The following is a 17,671-nucleotide window of genomic DNA, read 5'->3' as shown; positions in this document are numbered from 1 at the left end:
AGACCTGGGACGGAATCCCCTCTCTGCCACCTTCTAGGGGACAGGGCTCCGAACAACCTGTGTCCCATGTCCAAGGCTTAGTTTTGCTAACCATAAGATGGGCTGACATCTTACACACATTCAACGTTAAGGAAATTCAGCGACACGAAGGGAATCCACTCCATCCTCCAGAGCCTTCTTAGAGGGGGCATCTTGCCATAAGCAGTATGATTCCAGGGTCTGATTTTGTTGTTGTTTTTTAAAAAATTATTAAAAAAGAATCTATGTTTTAATAACACAGTGTCTGAAAATAGAAGTCAGTGCCTCCTCAAGTGTCCACCAATGACACTGATGGGTTCCAACGCTGGAGGAGAAAGGGGTTGAATCAGTCTTACGTGCTACCTTCCTACAGGCATGAGAGACCCGCCCTGGGGTGGAGGCCGCCCCAGCTTTCCTGTCCCCCTTACTCTGTGGGGATGGAGACTTCAGCTATGCACACGCACAGCACGTGGAGGCACCTGAATGGCAGCTGTCTCCTGTGTCTCCCCCATCTCTGCATCTCTCCTCTCTCGAGCAGATTCCGACACCAGCTGCCCGACTGCCCCCGACCCCGCTCCTCATCCGATGGTTCTGCTCGCTCCTGCTCCGCCTGGATTCCTCTGCACACACAGAACCTGCCACGGCCCCCGCGGAGCTGGGCCCATGCCTCTGCCCTGCTCCCCGCGGCCCCCGCGGAGCTGGGCCCATGCCTCTGCCCTGCTCCCCGCGGCCCCCGCGGAGCTGGGCCCATGCCTCTGCCCTGCTCCCCGCGGCCCCCGCGGAGCTGGGCCCACGCCTCTGCCCTGCTCCCCGCGGCCCCCGCGGAGCTGGGCCCACGCCTCTGCCCTGCTCCCCGCGGCCCCCGCGGAGCTGGGCCCATGCCTCTGCCCTGCTCCCCGCGCCCCTCCCGTCCAGGCCCCTGCCCCCAGTTAACCAGGAAACCTGAACACAACTTTTGGAAATGGAATCAAATTTTCCTGCTGTGATGTGGAAGCCTCCCACAGAAGGGAAAAAAAAAAAAACTAACATTAAAGGTGAATTTTCCAAATCTAATTTCCCACAGAACAACTAAAAATGCTTGCTTCTTCCCTTGTTCACCACTAAACACGCTCATGTTAAAACAGCCTTGTGGGCAAGAACAAAATAAAAACAAGCTCTTTAAAAATTTTAATAGCCTGTGCTTCCTTCCAGAAGACAATCAATTACAGTAGAGAAGGAAAAATGAAGAAAACAAACAAACCGTCAGCGTTTTTTTTCTTCCACACAGCATGAGACGCTGCAAACAGTTATACATAAAGCCGTCATGGTCCCTCACTATGAGCAAAAGAGGAAACCTGAAAGTTGGATCCTCTGCCTTGAGAAAACACAATATGCAGAGTCTTGACCTTAAAAAAAATCATTAAGAAGTGATTATTTGTTCCCTAAAAGGATTAGCTGCTTTACAAAAGGATTATCTACAGACTTCTAGAAGGTATTAAGCTTAGCCAGTGTGTATAAACCACGATTCAAATTAACATAACTTTTCAGGAATATATTAATATGTAACACAGGGTGTACTTGGAGACAGAAATAACCCTTGGGCTCAGTACAAATCAGGCAGCACGAATGCCAGTGTTTGGGGGACGCCCTCAGCAGCCTCAACTCTTCCCCCCACTTTTGAGCATCCCTCTTAGGCGCGCCTCGGTGGTTCAGAGCGCTCCACCTCCCGGGCAGGATCCCACCTACACCCCGCCCTCCACGCACCTGCAGCCCAGGTTTTGACGGGGAGGTGACCGGGCTGCAACCATCAGTCTTACCAGGACTGACTCTTTGAGGTGAGTCGTGGATCCAGGGATGTCCTGAAACCGTGGGCAGAGGGTCCAGCTTCCAGAGTCCAGTAGCAGCAACATCCACAGCCCCAGCAGCCATGAACCACAGCCCACATCCTTGCTGAAAGCTTCCGGTGGCCCAGACGTGATTGCAGCTCACTGTGAGCCTTGGCCCTTCCCCTTTTCAGACTGTTTAACCAGCCTTCCAGTTGATTCCAAGGACCACTCCATAACTTTCTGCCAGCTCCTTTTCTCAATTCTGAGCTGTTACTGCTAAAAGCCACAACTAACACACATCGGATAGTAAAAGAATAAAGGTTCCTCACCAATATCTTCCTCATTAGCAGGACTGATACTAAAGCTGAAGCTCCAATCCTCTGGCCACCTGAAGCAAAGAACTGACTTATTGGAAAAGACCCTGATGATGGGAAAGACTGAAGGCAGGAGGACTGAAGGGGATGACAGAGGATGAGATGGTTGGATGGCATCACCGACTCAACGGACATGAGTTTGAGCAAACTCCAGGAGATAGTGAAGGGCAGGGAAGCCCCTTGGTCCATGGGGTCACAAAGAGTTGGACACGACCTCACTACTGAACAACAACAAATAACACGTACTCTTTGGAAAGGACAGGTCATTCTTCTCTGTGTAAGTGGGGCTAACCTGTACGACCAATGGAATATTGCAGGAAAGACCTTGTGACTTCTGACGCTAGGTCTTAAAAGATGTCTCAACTCTGCCTCACTTTCTCTGGGGCCACTGTCTCTGGGGGAATCAGCTGCCTCTCATAAGGATGCTCAAGTGATCCTTTGTATGTCTCCACATGGGAAGGAACTGTGGCCTGCAACCCAGAGCAGACATCAGCTTGCCAGCCAAGGACGTGGGTCTTCCAGCTCCAGCCAAGTCTCAGATATGCTAGCTTCAGACAGGTGTGTGTGTGTCCGACTCTCTGTGATCCTACGGACTGTAGCCTCCCAGGCTCCTCTGTCCATAGCATTTTTCCAGCAAAAATACTGGAGTGAGTTGCCATTTCCTCCTCCAGGGGATCTTCTTGACCCAGGGATTGAACCCATGTCTCCTGCACTGAGGAGGAGGAGAAGAATCTCCAGGCAGATTCTTTACTGATGAGCCACCGGAGAAGCCCCTCAGACAGGTGAGACGAGACAAAATCGGCAACTCTGTTCCGGAGCTTGGAAAACTGAGGTCTGTGCCAAAGGCTGCATTTGGCACAGACCTTATTTCACAGAACCACCTCTTCAGTGCCCGGGAGTGTGCACTGCAAAGTATCCCAGGGACTCCTCTGAAGGCCTCTGCTTAAAACAGCAAGAGTGCTGAGGGCGGAGGTTTTCTGGCTTTGCTCATTCATTAGCGCAGCTACTTTCTAGCAAGCTCAGCTACAGCTGTACCAATGGTCCATTACTTCTAGATGTAAAAATGATACATTGTCAATAGTTTTTCAGTTCAGTTCAGTTGCTCAGTGGCGTCCAACTCTTTGAGACCCCATGGACTGCAGCATGCCAGGCCTCCCTGTCCATCACCAACTCTGGGAGCTTACTCAAACTCATGTCCATCGAGTCAGTGATGCCATCCAGACATCTCATCCTCTGTCGTCCCCTTCTCCTCCTGCCCCCAGTCCCTCCCAGCATCAGGGTCTTTTCCAATAGTTTTCAGGGAAGATGAAAGCACCAAGATGTGTGGGTCAGAGCCAATGTTTCCATGTTCTGCAACCAAATGGGACCCTATTGAACATCTCACCCACACTGTCCTGGTTAATCTTGCAGTTTTTGTTGTGTAGGTCATGAAATAGCTCCTGAACACACAGAGAAAGGGAAGTTAGACAGAGGGGAACAGGCCGGCTGTAGGCTGAGGGTGAAATCCTACTGACAACAATTGTTGTTTAGTCACTCAGTCCTGTCCAACTCTTTTCAACCCAATGGACTGTATCTGGCCAGAATCCTCTGCCCACAGGATTTCCCAGGCAAGAATGCTGGAGTGGGTTGCTAAATCCTTCTCCAGGAGGTTTTCCTGAACCAGGGATCAAACCCACATCTCCTGCATTGGCAGGCAGATTCTTTACCACTGAGCCACCAAAAACTATACATGTGCCAAATCATGCATCTCAAAAACACCTTGTCCACCTTCCCTTGTCCTTCCTGATGAAGAACCAGGTCTGTGACCCTATAAAAGTGAGTCGCACAGTCACGTCTGACTCTTTGCGACCCCATGGACTGTAGCCCACCAGGCTCCTCTGTCCACGGAATTCTCCAGGCAAGAATACTGGAGTGGATTGCCATTTCCTTCTCCAGTGACCCTATCACTCAGCCCCATTTCCAGCCCAAACTCTTTCTTGATAAAAATGCTTAGGAGTTCGTTCCCACATGTTCCTTTGATTTGTTCAGACACGCAGTTTCCCAGAGACATGACCTGCCTCACACCATGGTTAATTGTGTTTTTTATGCATCTTGACACAGTATTTAAACCTCCACCCAAAAGCTCCTTGTATTCGTCATGGATATTTTCCAGCTTAAGCCTCCTGCAGGGAAATGTTCCCCTCCAGCCAGACCAGACAGCACAGCGTTAAACGGACTTTATCCGGATCTGTGCTGCTCACTTAAGGGGCTGAGCTCCTACCGACCAGAAATCAGGCAGGGTGGGGTGAGGGCAAGAGAGCGGGTGCCCCACCTGAAGGTCAGCTCCAATCCTAGGTTCATCCAGACCCTGCCAGAGGCAACAGGAAGTAAAATATGTGTTGTTTGAACTTTGCATTAAAGAAAGACTGTGACTCCAATACTAGGGTATCTTGATAGAATTTTTCCCAACGTGGAAACTCTCCATGGAGCCGTTAGGACTAAATCAAAATGATTCTCCAACCAGGAGCAATTGGGCAAACCGTTCTGGTATGCAGTCCTCCTGGGCTTGTAGCACTCAGCCCTGAGTATCTGCGGTCTCATGGGCAGGGTCTCTCCCACAGCCCCTGGGGGGGCCCCGTTCCCTGAAGCCTGTCCCCCTGGCCTCCTCACGTGATGAGGCAATCGGGTCTTTTTATTTTTTGGAGACTGGACAGCAGCAGGCAGGAAACAATGGGCATTTCTTGGACCAGCTTGGCTGTTACTCATATCAAAAGAATGACATGCCGGCGGTGAAGTGCCAGCTCCCAGGGCCGCTGGCCCAGGCAGGCATGCAATGGGCAGGAAAGCAGCCCGAGGCACGATCCACAGCTGCTGCCACCCGTGGGCCCTCATTCCACAGCGTGAGCGTCCCCGACACAGGAAGGTGAGCTCGGGAGGGCTCGGGGTTCTGGAAAAAAGAAGTCCCGGGGGTGGAAGAGAGCCGAGCGGGGAGGAGGGGACGGGCCAGTGGGCGACCCTGCCTCCCTCCCCATCCGGCCTTAAGAGACCCTGCCACCCTCCCCATCCGGCCTTGAGGTCAGGAGTAGAGTCCCAGGAATTCGGGTTCACTACCAGACAGACGGGCTCTTGAAAGAGAGCCTGGCAGAACTGCAGCTCTAGGGGGTGGGGTGGGGAGGGACAGCCACTCAGCCATCACCACTCAGTGGACATGCCCCCCCGCCACCATGAACACATGCTGCTCCGGACCAACGGGAAGGGAAGAGGCACGGGAGGCCCTCTCGGTCCCGCAGGGGCGACTCCAGGACCTCGGGGCGGTCCCCTTGCCACACATGGTCCCCCGAGCGAGGCTGAGCTGTGCCGCTGGCCTCTGAGGGGAATCCTAGGGGCAGACAGACAGACAGACATGGAAGCCCAGGCCCCAGGTAAAGGTTGCAAGGGCAGGATCTGTACATTCTCTTCAGCACTGGAGCCCCAGCAGCCAGTAGGTCTCCTGTTCATGTTTATTGAATGGATGAGTGGATGGATGTATATACATGGCTATGAGTCTCCTGGGGCTTACGGCCCCCGCCGCCAGCCATCATCACCACCAACACCACCACCATCACTATCATCATCATCACCACCATCACCACCACCATCACCATCATCACCATCATCATCACCATCACCATCATCATCACCACCATCACCACCACCATCACCATCATCATCATCACCATCACCACCACCACCATCACCACCACCACCACCACCACCACCACCACCACCACCATCACCATCACCATCATCACCACCACCACCATCACCACCATCACCATCATCATCACATCATCACCACCATCACCACCACCATCATCACCACCACCATCACCACCATCATCACCACCATCATCATCACCATCATCACCACCATCACAATCATCATCACATCATCACCACCATCACCACTATCACCACCACCATTATCACCACCATCACCACCGTCATCACCACCATCACCACCATCACCACCTTCATCACCACCATCATCACATCATCACCACCATCACCACCACCATCATCACCACCATCATCACATCATCACCACCATCACCACCACCATCACCATCATCACCACCATCATCACCACCACCATCACCACCATCACCACCACCATCCCCTCACACTGCCAGGAACCAACCCTCCAGTGTTTACTTGGTTTAGTCCTCCTTGTTCCAAAACTGTCATCTTTTAAAAAGCAACACTTGAAACTGGCCCCCAGGGCATCCCCAACACCTCATCATGGGTCAGTCTGTCCAAGAGCTCTCATTTAGGATGGAAGTGGCTGGAGCAGGACTGAAAGGGGAGCAGAATGCAAACAAAGGAGATTCCTGAAGATTCCAGCCACCCTCAGGGCAGCACTCAGGACTGGTCCCCTCCCCATGATGGTTCCATTTTGGTCCTATGAGCCATGGGTACCAGGTACCACCTCAACCCCACTGTTAGCCCTGCAAGGCACTGGTGCCTCCTCCACCTGCCCAGGCAGTTGCGGTGCCACCCACTGCCCACTGCCACCATGAAAGTCCTGACCTCATTCCTGGGCCCCTGAAAAAAGCCCCTGACTTTTTCTACCCAGCCACAGGTTGGGATTTCCTGGGGAGCTTTGTGAGAAATGCAGCTCCTGACCTCATGATATGCTGGGGGCTCTGGGACCTGCCCTGTGACTCAGAGGCATGTTCTCACTGGAGAAGACCACCCAGAGACTCTCCTGCCCCCTGCCCACCCCTCATCAACCGCCCCCAACACACATACATCATCAGCGCTTCCCTTCCTCAGAACTCTTCTTTGCCTCCCCCAGCCCAAGACGGAGCCCAAGTCCACCCATTAATTCTAAGGCCACTCCTGGGCAGGCCCAGGGGTCCTCCCATCCTCTTCTTGAGTGGTCCACCCTCTTCCCTTTCCCTGAAGGCCCCAGCCACTCTCCCCTGAAAGATACAGTGGTTTGAGGGGAGCTGCTCCACCCCCGACTCCTGGCAGGACACAGGGCCCCAGCCTGGACAATCAGAATAGGGTGAACCCTGGCCACACTGCAAGCTTTGGGCGCGGTGAGCAACTGAGGCCTGGTGCATCAGAGCCAAGGAGACTCACTCCGGAGTCCACAGCCTCACCTGCTCAGGGTTGGGGGGGTGGGTGGTGGCTCTCTCCTGCGGGGAGGATGGATAGGAGACTGCTGGAGACACTGGAGGAAGAGCCTGTCCTGAGAAGGAGGAAGGGGTGGGGTGTTGACGGCGATGCTGAACCACTGGATCCCGCTCTTTCCCAACCTTCAGTTACGTAAGTAGATGAGGCCCCTCGTGAGATGAACTGTGTTCCCGTCTCTGACACTCCAAGATCCCTGATCACATGGAGCCTGTCTCTCCCAGCCCGTGGGGCGACATCACACTTTCCTCTGCACCGGGGCCCCCGGAAGTCTGGGCGGAGGGTGGGGTTGGGTGAAGAAAGGGGGAGCTCCACCCTGAGGTCCAGACTCTCTAGCAGACCCTCCCACAGATGGCTCTGGAGGCCACAGCCGCACTGGTCACGGAAGTCGTTTCCTCTGCCCCACCATCAGGATCCCACTTCTGGAGAGGGGTGGTGACCGCAGGGCAGTGGCACGCCCACCAGCATCCTGGGGACAGACACCCAGGCTGGGGGCAGGGAGCACAGCGGACCCTCAACCAGACTCGGAGCGGAGGCTGCAAGGAGTTCAACACGGAAGGCACAGCCCGCTCAGGCTCCGGGGGCTGCCCGCTTCCAGGGGGACCCAGGGACTCGTCTCACGGGAGCCTAACCAATGTCTCGTATCAGAGGTGACAGGGGGTGAGCCTCAGGTGACCAGACACCAGTCACTCCACGGGTCTCCATGCACACTGCTGCGGTCAATTAAGCAACAATGACACGCACACAGCCCAGCCATTCCCACTCTGTCGTTCAGGCCATCAGCTCAGAAGTCACCCCGGGAAGCACGGCCACGCTCCCCACCTGGTGGGCCTGCACACAGACACAACACAGCCCATCGAGCCTGGCTGCACCAGCCTCCAAAACACCGGTCGCGAAAGAAAAGTGCCATCTCTGTACAGAACTTACAGATCATTGCCATACTGAAACAAACAAAAAAACGAAAAAGAAAGAAAATCCTCTGCACAGTAAAGTAACTAGGATTGATGTCATTGATTTCTGCCCAGCACTGCCCATTCATTCAGGATGTGCATTTTAATACAATAAATAATAAATCATTTGCTAAACAAAAGCATGCCAGGCACCAGAGGCACCCACGTGGCTGACCGCCTTCTGAAATACCGCGTGGATGCAGCTGGCCGGGCAGAAACCACACCCAGAGGGCCGGGCCGGCGAGATTCAGGCCAGGCAGGCAGAAGAGGCAGGCCTGGGCGTGAGGCGGGAGTCCCTCTCCTCCAGGCTCTGCTGGGGGCTGGCACGTTCGCCTCCTGTGGAAACAGACAGATAGGCTGGGCTTTCGGGTGATGGAAGTAGATGAGGGGCCTCCATTTCCCGAGACCCCAAAGCATGACCAGGGGGTCAGATACGGGAGGGAGGTGAGGGGTCAGCCTGCCCCTTCTCTCATGAGAACATGAGAAGGAGGCTCGGTCCGAGTCGGGTCGTGGTCCTGGGAACAGGCATCGTGATCCCAGCAAGTCTTAGGATGCTCCCCGGGGGACAGGCATCACCCTCGGGCTCTAAACAAGGGGATCACATGGGTCCCCAACCATCTCAGACAGATAAAGCCTAAAACAAAAAGGGCAGAATTGGCGTTGTCTTTCAGTTACTTCTTTATGGAGTTTTTCTTTTCCATTATGATTTATCACAGGCTATTGAATACGGTTCTCTGTGCTGTGCAGTAGGACTTGTCTGATTATCCATCCTATAAATAATACTTTGCATCTGAGAACCCCAAACTCCTACCCATCCCCCCCTCAACCCCCTTCTCCCTGAGAAACCACCAGTCTGTTCTGTATGTCTGATTCAGTTTCATGGATCAGTTCACTTGTGGCATAGTTTGGATTCCACATCAGACAGAGCCCAGATGCTGATAAGGGTCTGGAGAAGGCCAAGCTCTTCCATCTGTTTGGTTCCAGCCTCCTCATTCCTGGGCTCCAGGTCCCCTGAGTCACCCTCCATTCCCAGAGAGGTCATGCCACTTTTCACCGCTGGGCAAGCACAGAGAAGTCTGTCTGGAATGTTCTAGGCCTGTTGGCCGCCAAGAAAACATTCTTGAACATGATGCCAGCTCGCTGGCGAAGCTCTTCCAGGCCCCACTTCACAAGCCCGTGGTGGCATCTCTGCTCCACCTCTGCATCCACGTTTACATTATATATGCCCTGGAAACGACCACTTTTGCCCTCCTATGGGTGTAGGGCAGGGGACTCCAACCTCCAGGATCTAATGTCTGATGATCTGAGGTGGAGCTGATGTAATAACTTGAGAAATAAAGTGCACAGTAAATGTAATGCCCTTGAATCATCCCCAAACCATTCCCCACCTCCCACTTAACGGAAAAATTGTCTTCCACCAAACCTGGTGCCAAAAAGTTTGGGGACCACTGGACTGGAGGGTGCCCCCAGGACAGGGGCCGTGACTGCTTCGTAACGCCAGGGTTAAGCCCGATTTGAGTGCAGCACAGATACTCAACAAATGCTTAAATCCCCATCGTCCCTTCCACATCACCTTACAGGCTGCTTCCCCATACTACCCACATTCAATGAAAACCAAGAAAGATCCTTTGAAAGAATATTGTTGGCTGGCTAAGAATAGGCCTCACTTGGCTCAATTCTGTGCAAAATTATTAAATTTCTGGCTCTTGCCTCTTTATATTATGTTGAGCCAAAATCAGGACTTTGCTCCAAGGAATTTAAATGAGCATACTGATACCATCTCCAATACATGACTGAGCTTTAGCTGATGCTTGTAACATGGCTGAAAAGTAATTTATTGAATTACTGATGCACTTAATAAAGTGCTGCCAAAAGCTCAGAAGGACAGGGTGCTGAGCCAACTGCACTTGAACTTGAAGGACAGGGTGACTGTTTCAAAGCATTTTTATGTCCAGGACTTAAATGTTCAGCTGTTTATAAAACTAAGGCCACTTTCAGAGCCAGGAAAACCACCTCCTGAAGAAAAGTGTCTACAAGGAATGATTTTACTAGTGACAGGCAGGTTTTGAGAAGCTTTGAAATAACATGGTTGCAAAGGAGAGTTTCTTCTGATTAGCCAACTAAGATGGGTTTATTTGTACATGGTTAAGAAGTTAAAATATTTTAATCTCCTTGGAAGAGCACTTAGGTGTCTAGTAGTCATTAAAGCAAGTGCCTTAAGGCAACAGTTTCGGAGCCCAAACTGAGTTACTGCAAACCCTTGAATGTCATATAAGGACACACATATTCTGGCTTCTGGTTAATTCACACTGATTCCCCACCCCTGTCCCCCTGGATTTGTGAGAGAGTTTCTCCTTCTGTGATTCAGTGAGTTTGGTCTAACTGGTAGCCCCATGCTTAAAAGGAGTGACAGGTCACCCTTTTGCTCTCTGAAACCATCTGAGACTACACCCTGGAATTTAATTCCTGCCTACAAGTACCTAGATCCAGGGCTCCCATTCTGGACTGAAAGGGAGTTTGGAGGCCTCCTTAGATGACAATGACTGGAAGATAAAAGCTCAGTTCTGAGTCTCTCTGTCTCCGCTTTGTACCAAGAGCATTAGTATAAAATAGCTATGAGCAGGCCAGCCCTGGGAAAATTGTAAGAAAAACTGACCCCTGGTATCCTCAGAGCCCCTCCTGAGCCATATTTCAAATGACAAAAGAAAAGCTTTATTCCACGACAAGCATCCAGACAGACTGGTGAGTGAGGTGGGGCGGGGGAGTGAGTGAGCGGGGGAGGATGGCCCGTGACATCAAGTCACAGAAGTGGGTGCCCCCCTTCGAGGCCAGCCTGTGGAACAGGAGCAGAAAGCGAGTCCGGGGTTCCCACAGTTTAACGGGGGGCCTGCTGGCCCAGGAGCCAGCGCCGACCAGACTCTGCACCCCCCAACTCCCAGGGCCCTCATGCATGTTGACCGAACAGTCAAGGCCAAGTCTGCTGCAAGCCAACTGAACTCAGTCGAGCCCACCCGTGGGAGCCCCAGGCCAGGGACGCTGCCTGACAACACCAAGGCCCTTTGGGGTGAGGGACACAATAAAAAGGCTGAGTCCAAAGGTCACTCAGAACAACACACTGTAACCAAGCAGCTAGGCGATGGGACAGTCACAAATCCCAGCCGAGAAGAAACATGGAACATGCTGGCCCTCGAGTGCAAATATCGGTGACTAATGTTTGGCTGGAAATGACCAAATCTCAGGACATTAATAACCAAAAATGATGCCTGCGTCTTAGACAGTGGACATGGCGTGACTTGCTTTGAGGACAAAGCAGATGCATCCGAGCACAGATCACAGCTCAGGTCATCTTGAGCCTGGACACGAGGCTGTGCCATCACCGGCTGGCAAGCTTGCTCAGGTGACGGCAACCCTTCCACACGACAGCTCTGTTGGGGACGTGCGATCGTGGGGACATCCCCACGCTGGGGACGTGTAGGCCCATCATGCCTACAAACAGGGAGGACCGCACCACGAGGCATGTGAAGTCACGTGCCCCTAACCTCAGCGCCCAGAGCCCAGCCTTGACCCCGTCCCTCTGGTCCAGTCTGTGCTCTGAGCCCTGGGCTGGGCGCCTCCCAGTGACGAGCGGAGCCCGGGGCTTAGGTTCACTGCTGGTTCTCAGACAGAGTGAAATGACTGCGATCAGGGGAGAGACCTCAGCACAAAGCCTACTCCTCTGGTGCACTCTGGGGTCTGGCCACTTCCCTTGGAAGCTGGGCTATTCTGGGAGCTCCGGGCACCTGGCGAGCATCCTTCATCCCTGGGGAGGATGATGCAGCCACGCAGCTGCCGGGGGAGGGGGGACGCTCAACACTCATTCTGGCACGAGCCCCTCTCCCACGTCACACTTACTGCTGCTAGAGCCCAGCCCCAGGGTCCAGACTAGCTTTCCCATCAATTCCTCACTCCCCACCCAATAAACGTAACAGCAAACACTTGTCCAAAATGCTTCAGGATTTTAGCACATGAAAAGTGAAAGTGAAAACGTTAGTTGCTCAGTCATGTCCAGCTCTTTGCATGACCCCAAGGACTGTAGCCTGCCAGGTTCCTCTGTCCATGGAATTCTCTAACCAAGGATAATTTTTCCCCTTCTGTCCTCAAATGGAGTTTATATTTGTTGCAGGGGGAAAGAAAACGTTGCCCTCTTTTGGGTTATCTCGTCCAGGTTACATTCACTGGCTACACTAACACATCATTGACTGGGGGATTTTTGCAGAAGCTAATGCTTATGGTCAATGATGTGTTAAGTGGGATTCTTGATTGTACTTGAAACATATTTTAAAACACACATTGAAAAAATGTATTTATTTGGTTCTTATTTTCTGGAGATCAATATAAAAGGATATGCTGCTTTTCTGAAAGGTAATGTTAAAAAAAATTTTTTTTTAATTTCATAAGCTTCGACAACTCCTTTGAAGTGTCTGAGGAGTTGAAAGAAAGACATCAGTCTCGCATTTCTGGCTCTGAGCGGGGAGCTGTGTGAGTTCAAAGAGGCTGCGAACCACATCAAAACTCCTGGGTTCGAACACCTGGGTGGGGTGGCCCTTGATGGAGGAGGTTTGGGGAACAGCAGCCAGACGGAGGGAAGCAAAGGAAGCCAGTGTGGTAATCCCCAAACGAGGGCTCTCCTAGCCCGAACCCCGCAGACGCTGCCCCCCCACTGTGCGCCCGCCATCTGTGAAATTCACCAAAACCCCTTACCTCTGTTGCAGCTGATCTAACACCCCCCCATTCCAGAAGGTCACCCAGCACTCTACTGTCGGAGAAAGATGTCAGTGACATGCAACAGTGAGAAGTTAGCCCTCCACAGGAGCCTTCTGCTGTGTCTGGGGTCAGCACGCAAAACTAACAGCACGCTAAAAGTGCCCATGAGCCTAATCATTCTCTGTGTAGGCCCGGCACCCAGAGCAGACAGACACGTGGCCCCCGTGATGGCCCAGCAATGGGAGGCAGCCCAGCTGTGGATGGGGTCCGGGGATGGTGGGGGGGGGTGTGGGGGAAGCTGCACCACCTGGACCAAGTGAGCAGCGTGAAATCGGCCAGCACCCTGGGGTTAGGAGGGGCTCAGAGATGGCCCAGTGCCCACACATCTCTCTCTGGAGACAAGAAGTGTGAAGTTCTGAGGGTTTGGGGGGAAGTCCGTGGCTTCACAGCCTTTATTTCCTAAAATAAATAAGCCCTTCTCTTGACTCTGGGGCCACCCTAGTTCTAGACCATACTGCTTCTTGACCCCGGATCTGGCTGGCTTGCATCTTGCACATAAGCTGGTTTAATCCAGCCTGTGGATGCAGGCTGACGCACATAAAAGACTCCATCTCTGCCTCCCAGATCACTCTAACACTCAAGAGTCAACGATGTGTGTTAAAGAACGGATTGGTTCAAGGCGCACAGTTCATATTATGAGATTAGAATACTAAATCACACAGATCTTACATCCTTGATCAAATTATCATGAAAAAAATAAAGTTAACTGGCATATAGCACGGCACTGACTTGAACGAGCACTTCGGATGGCATACAAAGGGTATGTTATGTATCCGTTAGTGTGGATTCTGCAAACACTAATGACCTTAGGTAGAGGGGTTAGGAAGGCTTTGTGGAGACCCAGGCATTTGAAGTGGCATTGAAGGTATGGGTAGGAGTCCAAAGATGGAGATAAGAGGGAAGGAGATTCAGATTAGGAGGCTGAACAGGCTCCACCTCAGAGGGTCTAGGAAGCCTGGGGGTGCCTTCAGGGAGCATGGACCCATGGGTTCACTAGAAGGCAGCATGCTTGGAATATGCAGGTTTTTCCTAGTGATCATCAAATATTAAGAAGGCCAGTCTTTAACTTAATGGATATATTTGTTCCTGTTTTAACAGCAGAACCTCTATCAGGGTAACTGAAACATTATAAATGGAAAAGACATGTCAAATAAAGGAATGGAAAGTGACTTCCATGGTGTCCTGACTGCTCTGCAACTTGCCTCCTGGAGAGGTCATCTGAGGTCGCTTTGTTCCAGGTCAGACAGTCATTTTAGCAAGCATGTTCAGCATCTCTAGAAGCACTGGCTGTGTGGTCCCTAGGCAGGCGTCTCTTCTCTCCACCAATGTTTAAAAAAAAAAAAAGGGTGGCTGCCTATCAACCACAACAAACATCCCCTAAAAACACACAAATGCCTCTACATTCTCAGACCAGATCTTAAAAATGTTTCCATTTGTCCACTGATGAGTTACCAGAGCCTCCTGTCAGGTACCTGGCTGGGTGCTGAGAACACAGCATTTTCCTCCGGGAAATAACAATCCAGCCCGTCTTTTCCACAGCAGGATGGAGGCTGGTGTGATTAGAAGGATAAAGGAAACATTAGGCGGTGCTGGACTGGGTGGGAGGTCACAGGTGTGATGGGACATGTTGAGTTGGGGGCATTTGCCATCCCAGAAGAAATGTCAAGTGGGCACCTGAGCCTGGGACTTGCAGAGGACAGGCCTAGGACAGGACATGCTTCTGACCTGTTAAAAGCGAGCAGCTTGGCCTGGGGTGATGCCCCCGGAGAGAAAAACGTAGTATAGAGGAGACCCTTATCCATGTTCCAGCTCCACAACTAACCAGCCCTCAACTGTGGTCAACTCATGCATCTGCCTTCAACATGCCCCCTCTGATGGACCCTGGGCCCCCACCCCACGGCCACTGCAGCCCCTCTCCAGGTGGATGATTTGCACACACACATATCCCCCTGGATGGATGGGAGGGGTAAAGCATGAGGACACGGAGCTCCGGAAGGCGCCCGCTGGCTTCCGTGGGGCACCGGCCAGGCCATCTCGGGGCCAGGGGAGGCCCCTCCACAGAGCTGAGAAGTGGCCCCGCGCAGGGCTGCGGGCCTGCCAGCAGCTTCACACCCTCTGCGCCTCCACAAGAGGCCTCCCAGTGGCAGTCACCGGACTTCCTCATTCAGTGCCCACCACCTACGTGGCTGGGGGCGCTGCATGGCTTCGGTTTTACATCTAAAGCCATCTGGATTCAGCCAACGACCCGCCTCCTATAGAAACAAATCTAGATCTTAGCTCTTGCTGACACGCGGAAAGTTTCCAGGGTGGGTGGGGGGCAGTGGCTGGTCCACAAGCATCGCTGACACCAGTGAACAAAGGCCAGAGGTCATGGTCAGAGGCAGTGCCCCATCTGAGAAGGGCCTGTCTCACGTCACCACCTGGCCTTTTGCTCCCCGCAGCCTTCGAGGCTATCCTCAGAAAGCCTGGGCCTCCAACGCTCTTTGCACACGGAGTGCGGCCCCATGCCACAAAGGCTGAGTGACCGCGGCGGTCAGGACACCCACAGCCACCCCTCTGCAGCCTCCTCCGGCTGAGAGCTCTGGGTCTGCAAAGGCTCAGGCCTCCCTTCACCCCCCAGCCCAGCCCACCCACAGTTGAAACGGGCATAGGTCTTTATTTTGCAGAATCAGGATTTCACTGACCTTTGAGACACAAAGCCCTCCAAGCACCCCAGGTCAAGGGGCACCCGGGGTCAGGAGCTGGCTGGACAGGGCCACAGGAACTTCTGAAACACGTGACCAGCCTCTGCTGGTTGTCATCCCGACCCACCACCTTCCGCTCCAGAGCACAACTGAGCCGCAATCCTCTTTCCTGGAGTTTCCTGGGTGGGAACTCTGGTAGCGCGGTCCTCATCCGAGATCGCTGGCACGATACTGCGAGTATAACTGTTTCACCTTTCTAGAAAGGCTTGCCAAGCCAGGAAGGAATTTAGGTCAAGTCCAGCACAATCACTCCGGGCTTGGCTCTGCCTCTCCATCCGAGGGGCTGTCCAGCCCTTCCCAGATGGTCCCGGGGAGCTGGCAGGCTTGGCTCTGTGCTGCGCTCCGGCGCAGGAGCTCTGACAGGTCACCCCGGGGACACCGTGGGCCAGCCTGGGCCAGAGGGGAGTGCCCACCTGCCCCAGCGCTCCCGGCCGCGTCTCTGAAGCCCCGCAGCGGCACCCCACTCCCCTGCCCTCCCTGGGAAGGCCGGGGCGCCCGGGCAGCAGCCCACGCAGCTCGCGGAGTTGGTGCCACTCGGAGTCACTTTCTCCGAAGGCTCGGGTCTGACCCCTGCGTGCTGCAGCCCCCAACATACGCGCCCGCACCCCCTCTGGGTCTCGCCTGCCTTCACACACGTCGCCCTGTCGCCATCGCCACCCGCAGGCACACTCGCTCTGCTGGTCCGTTTACCCAGAGGGAGCCCGAGAGAGCTGCCTACCTGGTCGCCAAGTTGGGCTGGAGGGGGGGGGGGGTACCCCCACCTCGGGGGGCGCGATGGCGGGGGTTGCTCGCTCCCCCAGACGCCGGCACCGGGCGCGCTCCCGGGCCGACAGGGACCCGGCTCGGGGACTCGGCACCCGGGTGCGGCCCCTCCTTCCCGCGGCGTCGGCCGAGGCGGTGTGTCCCCGGCCTGCTCAGGCCGCCCCAGGCGCACGGCCACCCGCAGGGGCTCGCGGGGGCCCCCGGTCCGCGAACCCTCGCGCGCGCACTCACCTCCCGGGAGCCGGGGCGCTCGCGCCGATCCCGCCGCCGCCGCCGCCGCCGCGGCGACTCCGCATCTCCCGGGGCGCCCGCCCGCCGCCCTCCGGGGCGCCCCGCCGTCCCCGCCGTCCCCGCCGGGCGCGCAGGAGGCTCGTGGGGACGCGCGGAGGCCGCGGGGTCCGGGCGCCGCCTGCGTCGCCGCCGCCGAGCAGGAAATTTGTGGGGCCGGGTCCCCGCGGCCGCCGCCGCCTCCTCCGCGCCGCTGGCTCGGGCTCCGCGGCGGGGGCGGGGGCCGGCGCAGCGAGGAGCGGAGGCGACGCCTGGTGCCCGGCGCGGGGAGCGCACCCGGCCCGGCCGCCCTCCCGCCCCGGACCTTGACCCACGCGGCCGCCCCGCGCGCGGGGACCCTGGCCGCGCGGCCCCACTGCCCGGACCCGAGCGAACTGTCGGTACCAGGCTGTGACCCTCTTACAAGAGGGAAAGGCCCTTCCTTCTCAGCCTTGGTCCTAGACACCAGGGACTGGAGTGGCTGGACGCCCGCTCTGGGTCATGCCCTTGGTTCAGGAGGGCAGAGGGCAGGCGCCCAGAACGTAGGAGAGCCCAGAAATCTCTTGAGCTGCTGTCTCCCTCCCTGTAAAGAAGGAATGGGGGTACCGCTGAGTGGATGTTGTACTGTGCTTAATCTGCCTGCAATGCAGGAGACGCGGGTTCGATCCCTGGATGGGGACGATCTCCTGAGGTGGGCATGGCCACCCACTCCAGTATTCTTGGCTGGACAAGAAGGGACAGAGGAACCTGGCGGACTACAGTCCATGGGGTCGCACAGAGTGGGACAGGAC

At 54.7% G+C, this 17,671-nt stretch overlaps 1 protein-coding gene across 1 annotated transcript in view; it reads right to left on the bottom strand.

Moving 5' to 3' along the window:
- Positions 1-17,106, bottom strand: part of PTPRE (protein tyrosine phosphatase receptor type E) — a 176,074-nt gene extending 158,968 nt beyond the window's left edge. Inside the window, exon 1 of the mRNA XM_070470420.1 lies at positions 16,845-17,106. The gene's annotated coding sequence lies outside the window, so the exon portion shown is untranslated. The remainder of the gene's footprint in view (positions 1-16,844) is intronic.
- Positions 17,107-17,671: the final 565 nt, after the last annotated feature.

This window comes from Odocoileus virginianus, chromosome 7 (genome assembly GCF_023699985.2).
Source record: "Odocoileus virginianus isolate 20LAN1187 ecotype Illinois chromosome 7, Ovbor_1.2, whole genome shotgun sequence".
NCBI classification, from domain to species: Eukaryota; Metazoa; Chordata; class Mammalia; order Artiodactyla; family Cervidae; genus Odocoileus; species Odocoileus virginianus.
This window is presented reverse-complemented; position numbering and strand designations above follow the sequence as displayed.